This window comes from Solanum tuberosum, unplaced genomic scaffold, assembly GCF_000226075.1.
Source record: "Solanum tuberosum cultivar DM 1-3 516 R44 unplaced genomic scaffold, SolTub_3.0 scf00662, whole genome shotgun sequence".
In the NCBI taxonomy this organism is placed as follows: domain Eukaryota; kingdom Viridiplantae; phylum Streptophyta; class Magnoliopsida; order Solanales; family Solanaceae; genus Solanum; species Solanum tuberosum.
In genome coordinates, this window is record NW_006239580.1 from 6,061 (window position 1) to 13,354 (window position 7,294).

Sequence of the window (7,294 nt, forward strand, 5' to 3'; positions counted from 1 at the left end):
TAAATATACTCTTTACATATTAAAATCAATCTATTGCACTTTACAGCTACACATCTTATGAAATATATGTATAATTAAATATATTAAAATATAATTATTAAACGACAAATTAAAATCATAAATAAATTTTTCTTGAAGTTATTCTTACGAAATCATAAAAAAAATAAAAATTGTTAATGCATTTGATTAAAAGAAAATTAATATTTTTTGAAAATAATAAATGAATATAAATTATTTTTAATAAGATATACCAACTATTAATAACGACTTTCTTTTACTTTTATTACGTATGATATTTGTAATTTTATTTAATAATAATATTTTATTATATATTATCTCTTTTAGTTTTTATTTTTATTATTCTTTCTACTTTAAAATTATTTTATTATATAATTATTTAAGTAAGAATTTCATTTATGCAGGATTTCTATCCTATACAAGGTTTAAATGTGTTTTAGAAAAAATATGAACAACTTTATAGGGGAATGACGAGTGTAACCGTGAGATATTCATATTATAAAAAACTGTAAGTATTTTTATAGAATGTAAGCGTCTATCTTTAATTGAGTCATAGTGTAGAAATGTTTAGTGTATTTAATTAGGGTCAACACTTTAAAATATTTTGAGTTTTGATTGTTTTATTAAAATATCTTCACATTTTATTTCAAAAAATATTTAAATACTTAGTTTAAATTTATTTAGACACACTAAATTTATAAAACTACTTAATTAGTGATATGATAATATTAATAACAAATAATTTTATTCGCAAGTTATCAATCCTCATAACATATGAGCATAGGACTACAACATTAATGAGTGAGTACTCGCTTGGGTTATTGTTAATTAGAGTCGTAACTTAATTATTTAAATATTTCTAAAATATAATAATTAATAAATATGCAAGACTTCAACATTAATATATAACTTGCTTGAGTTGATATTAAATGAGGTCGATACCCAATAGTACTTATGAACTATATGATATTTATTATTTCTATAATGTGTCGATATCTACCATATTTAAAGTGTTTTGAGTGATAACTATCGTTATTAAAATATTTTCAAATGTTATTTTTAAAAATTGTTTTAACATTAAAAATTTAAATTTAAAACTCTTATACGTTTATAAATTCTTTCCTTTGTTCATTTTTCTTATCATTTATATGCACTTTAAGTGCAAAATTTATATAAGGTGAGATTTTAATGATGATGAATTTTAAATGTCATTACTTTTTATATTGTTCTACTAATAAAATATTTAGGAATTTAAAAAAAAAACTATATCAACTTTCTCCCGTCCGACTTCTAGAGATGGATAGCTAGAAAAGGTTTGAAATAAAAAAATAATCATTTGAATTATCATCAGAAAAAATATATTATTAATAAAATTGCTAACTGAAATCATAGCAAAAAATGATTCAACTTTTATGTTGGCAATTTCAATAATTGCTTATTACATGTAATAATTAAGTAATAATTATATTTCAAATTTCTTTTCCTATAATATATTGATATCTACCATATTTAAGGTGTTTTAAATTTTGACTATCGTTATTAAAATATTTTTTTAATTATATTTAAAATTATTTAAATATGTAATTTTTTTAAAACATAGTAATTAATAAAATTACATAATTAGAGGTTATATTCTCTTATTATATAAGAGAGAGTTGCGCTGAAGCAGGCACGTCTGCTTCAGCGTATTACGGGAAAAAAACTTAAAAATTTATTTCTTTTGTTTTACTCTAATTTAATTACAGTATAATTTTTTCGGCAGAAGCAGGCACGTCTGCTTCAGCGTATTTCGAGAAAAAAACTTAAAAAATTATTTCTTTTGTTTTACTCTAATTTAATTGCAGGCACGTCTCCGTCAACGTGCCTGCTTCAGTGTATTTCGGGAAAAAAACTTAAAAATTTATTTCTTTTGTTTTACTCTAATTTAAGTGCTGTATAAATTTTTTTCGGCTGAAGCAAGCACGTCTGCTTCAGCGTATTTCGGGAAAAAAACTTAAAAATTTATTTCTTTCGTTTTACTCTAATTTAATTATTGTATATTTTTTTTGAAATTATGAAATTCGTTTTAGCTATATATGACTTTTAGTTTTAAATTCAAGACTTTATGCTAAAGTAGGCACGTCGTGTTTCGAATTTTTTTTTAAAAAGAATTATTCCTTTTGTTCTGCTTTAATTTAATTAGTGTATAATAACGGGAATAAGCATACAACTTTCCGTCAACATGCTTGCTTCACTTTAAGGGCATTTTTGATATTATGTTATATTTGTGTTTTATAGCTATTGTACTTAAAAGCTTCATATAGGTACCTTTTCATCTTACACAAAAGTATTAGACATCCATGTCCCCAAGAAATCCAACACAATTTCTTTGTAAAAATTGAGTCCAACACTTATCATTTTGCAGTCTTTGATTTTGCTAGCATACTCACTGAATGACACATGGTGTTGATATTTAAATACATTTTTTAATTTGTCATCATTTATCTTATTGAGTGTTAATTAAAAGGGGATATTTCATAGTTAATTAGAACTAATAATGCAGTTTTTCTAAAATAATCTAAGCAATGAAAATTATTTATTTATGTATTACTTATTTATATTTTAGTTATTCTATGTTTTATCTTTTATAAAATATTATATATTTTTTATTATTTATACATATATTAATTATACAGGTTTCTAAATTTTATATTATAAAAAAAATTATACTAAATTAGTACGACTTAATTAAGTGTAGTAGATATCACTGATGTTATAAATCTAAATTTTTGGTTTAATTATCCAAAATTCTATCATATTTTATTATTATTATTAACTAAGTAATACGTTTGGTTATTTTAGGGGAAAAGGTCTGAAATATATCTGAACTTTGGCCGAAATTGCTAATACCGAACTTTGGAAAGGACCTTTTACCCCATGCACTATTTAATAATGTATTTTAAAGGTATATATATGTCCACGTGGACATCATAAATATTGCATAATTATAAATAGTAACATGTCCACGTGGGCACATATATACCTTTAAAATACACTATTAAATAGTGTAGGGAGTAAAAGGTCCTCCATAAAGTTTGGTATCGTATCAACAATTTCGGCCAAAGTTGGAGTATTTTTCAGACCCTTTTCCCGTTATTTTATGTTAACACCCCGTATTCTATGTGTACTAATTCTATTTATATGGTGCCTATAAATTGCCTTGTGGTATAGTTATGGACTCGGTTTCCTATGCGACTAGTGACAATAGAATATGTTTAAAGTGAACTGTCCGTAGATTTTGATGCGACCTGATTAAGTTGACGTCGATGGAAGTATTTAAACTTGAGATCATAAGGTGGTATTTGAGTATAAAGTTTAAAGTGACATAGTGTATATAAGTTTTAAGTTAAGCTAAAGGTATTAAGGACTAAAAATGGAATAAAATATTGAGGTTCTTGCTTGACTTAACTAAGTTAGTAGGTCACAAGTAGGTGCATCACCTACTTTGACTTATTGACCTAGTAGGTGACAAGTAGGTGCATCACCTACTTTGACTTATTGACCAGCCCAAAGGACCAAGTAGGTGCATCACCTACTAAGACTCTTTTGACCATATTATTGGGCCAAGTACACTGCCACTTACTTGCATTAATCTAGCCCAAGTTGATTAGAAGAATAAGAGGAAAATAGAGAGCCAAGGCCCAATATTCTTAAGTCCAAAAAGGCCCAAGTGGAAAGTCCAAGTAGGTGGATCACCTATTTGATAAATTATGACCCAAAATGAGTGAGAAAGTTGGCTAAAGAAGGTCCCTTTAAAAGGTATTGATATAAGCTTTTTCCAACTATGTTTTACTTTAACAAAAATATGATTTATAGAGCTTTCTCTCTTCTCTCTCTTAGCTTCATATAGCAGCCATTAAATACTATTAGGGTTCTTGAATATTAGGGAGTTAAATATATTGGAAGGTAAAAGTGAAGATAGGTTGAGGAGGACAACCTTTACCTTGAAGAATCAAGTCTTAGCAAGTGGTAGTTATGTCCAGTAAGGTAAGCTACTGCAATTTTCTCCCTCTTGTTCTTGAGTTAATTAGGACATTTGGTATATGTTAGTGAGTTGAAAATTGTTCCTTCTACATGGTGTATTACTGGGGAGGATGTTCTGTTGGTTAGTTCATGTTGGGACAGCCATGGAGGGGAGTCCCCTTTAAATTCAATTATGAGCTCGGTTGAGCATCTTAAGAGTAATGTTAGCTCTTCAAGTGTTGGTGATCAGAAACCACAATTCATATTGTTTCGGTTACATTATTATGTTTAATGACTGTTTTATGTATGTTATGATAAGGGATGTTACTGGATGTGTGGAGAAGTTATGGTGACGTTAAAGGACTTAAATATCGTAGGGAGTTTTGGGGAGGACCTGATATGAAGGTTGTATAGTATATAGACGCGATTAAAGGGAAAGGTAAGGAAAGAAAATAGTGGCTAGATAAATTGCATGCTTACTGCTTGGTTACTATTTTGGTGAGATCAAGTAGCTCATATTGGTTGATTAGCTGCTAATACTAGTCTTACAACTTATTTTATTGTAGATTAGTAATCTAAAGAGAAGGAGCTTAAGTCACACTTTTTGAATTGTATAGCTAGCAAGGTATGTAAGGCTATTCGAATTCCTATATCTTTGGCATGAATCCAACAATTGTATTAGAAAGTAAGCTTTCTAAGTGCCCTTGGTAGTGACTGATCCATAGTTGCAGTTCCTACTCCCTAGAGCATTAAAGTGAGTACTCTAATATGAGTTTATTACTAAATGTACGTGCTTACTCTTAGCATGCAAAGTTTAAACTTATTTCATCGTCAAAGTACCCTTGGCACGTATTTCCCTTATATAAATCAAAGTGATCCTAGATTACATATGGTACGTATGTTTATATGTTGGATATACAATCTGCCCATATATTGCTAACTTGCTTCAATTGTCTACTCCATCACATAAGTCATATTTCATGTCTTGATATGTTCCCTTTATTGGTTATCACTCTCATTGTGTTAGACTATAATGTTACCTCACAAGATCCCTACTTTCTATATTGTACATTTTATATGTACTTACTTGGAATATGTATCCGTCCTAAAGTTGAATCTTCCCACGTTCTTCCTTGGTTCCACGTTCATGTATACCTTGTATTTCATATTAGTTTGTGAGTATTTATTTGGCTAAGAGTTCAAATCTCTTGGCTGAATGTTAAATGTCTTCACTTGGTATGTGCTTCAATTTGAGATGTCAAAATGCTTACTGAGTCATATAAGCTCCTAAGTATTACACGTTCATGTCACATTTGCTTCCCATGCCATTGTTATTATCGTAAGTCCATATTAATATATCTTCTACTACTGGTCCATAGCTCCAAATCTCAACAATGATTATGACCACCAAAACAACAATCTCGAAAGAGTTATGAACATCAAAACAATAATCTCAAAGATTAAAGATTCTAAGTGAAGCAATGTGTATAATTATGGGTGGTAGCCTAGGGGAAAATGCCTAGTATGGGTCAATCCCAATTGGTATAGAAGGGTGGCAGCTCACGGGTGGAAGCCTAGCATGGGTAGATCCCAATTTGTGGAATTATGAGGACAGCATCCCAGGGGTTAAAATGCCTAGCATGGGTCATCCTATTCTACCACTGATCAACTGGTCATTTGAATCATGTCTTATAAAGATTATAACACAGAAAAGTAAAGAAAAGAATGTAACATATAGGATTCCACAAGTATAAGCAAAGGTGGTCTCAAATACTTATCTATTTGTATTTAGTTTCACTTTAACTCTCATTTTACATATGGTTGCATTACGCCTTACATATTCAGTACATTCTTTCGTATTGACGTCCCTTATTGGGGACACTGCATTTCATGTCGTAGGCACATGATACTCGACGATTGTTGGTGAGCTCCAGGTTGATTCAGAGATTTTCCGAGTCCTTACTCTGTGTATTTTCATAGTGGTACAATCATGGATTCCAGTAGAGGCTTTGTAGACATTGTAAAGCTATCATCTGTATTCATAGTTTTACTTGTCACATGTATCGGTTCAACTAGTCGACATGTGTTGTCTATGTAGCTCATTAGTAAATCTATCTGCATAGTAGTTCACTTTATCATCATAGGTCGTAAAGCATGTGTTCGTATGGTACTTGTCCGCCTCACCTTGGGTTGGGGTATAACATTTTATTTCTCAATCTTTTTATGCATAAATTACCTTTGACTTCAAATATTAATGTTAAATCGTTAATATTATTACTAAAAATAATAATAATATTGTATTTAAGAAATTAAAAGTACCACAAATAAAAATTACAAATTTCAAATAATTGCACGGGCTTCTCCTTTTCGCTCACACGTCTCCGTCAACTTGTGTGCTTCCACGGAATTAGTATCGATTTAATGAGGATTTTTTTCAATTAGTGATTTTCACTTTATTATTTTACCTATCTATTTTAACAAGTCAATACAAGTTTATTGTTTTCATTCAATACTATTTTTATCCTTAAATAACTGTGTAAAGTAATTAAAAAATAATCAATAATTTTAATCTAATAAAATTAATTTGTCTTATAAAAATAATTATATAGTCCTTTTTAAGTAAAAAATTTCTTATAGAATAAAATGAATCCAATTAACTGGAAAGAAGGATTTAAAAAATAATTAATCAAATAAATTAATAATTAATTATATTAAATATATATAACAAAATTATTTAAAAATTATAATAAAATATCTACATAAATATTTAATGTAGTATTATTGGGCCCGTGCCTGTGCACGGCCCTGGCTACCCTTTACTAATTAATTAATAAATATAAGTAATGATTCTCAACTTATCAAATACATTCTACTATATAATCAAAGGGAGTTTAGGCCCAAGTATAATATATAATATTTAAGATTGAGACTTTTCCATTTGTGACATATATATTATAAATCACAATAATTAATAACTTAAAACATTTTTTTTTAAATATGAAATTTGGATGACTCTCCAAATTTTATTTGTGTCACATAAATTGAGACAACAAAAAATAACATATATTGGGTCCATTTTAATTTATTTGTCTTTCTTTTTTTTACTGTTTTTTATATTTTAAAAATTGCGTTAAAAAATTACTAACAAAATTATGATAATTGACAACATAAAATATGTTTTGAAAAATTCCACTGATTCTTGAAGTGAATCTATCGTAAATTCTACTATTCATGATAATTGACAACATAAAATATTTAAAAAATGTTGTATGTG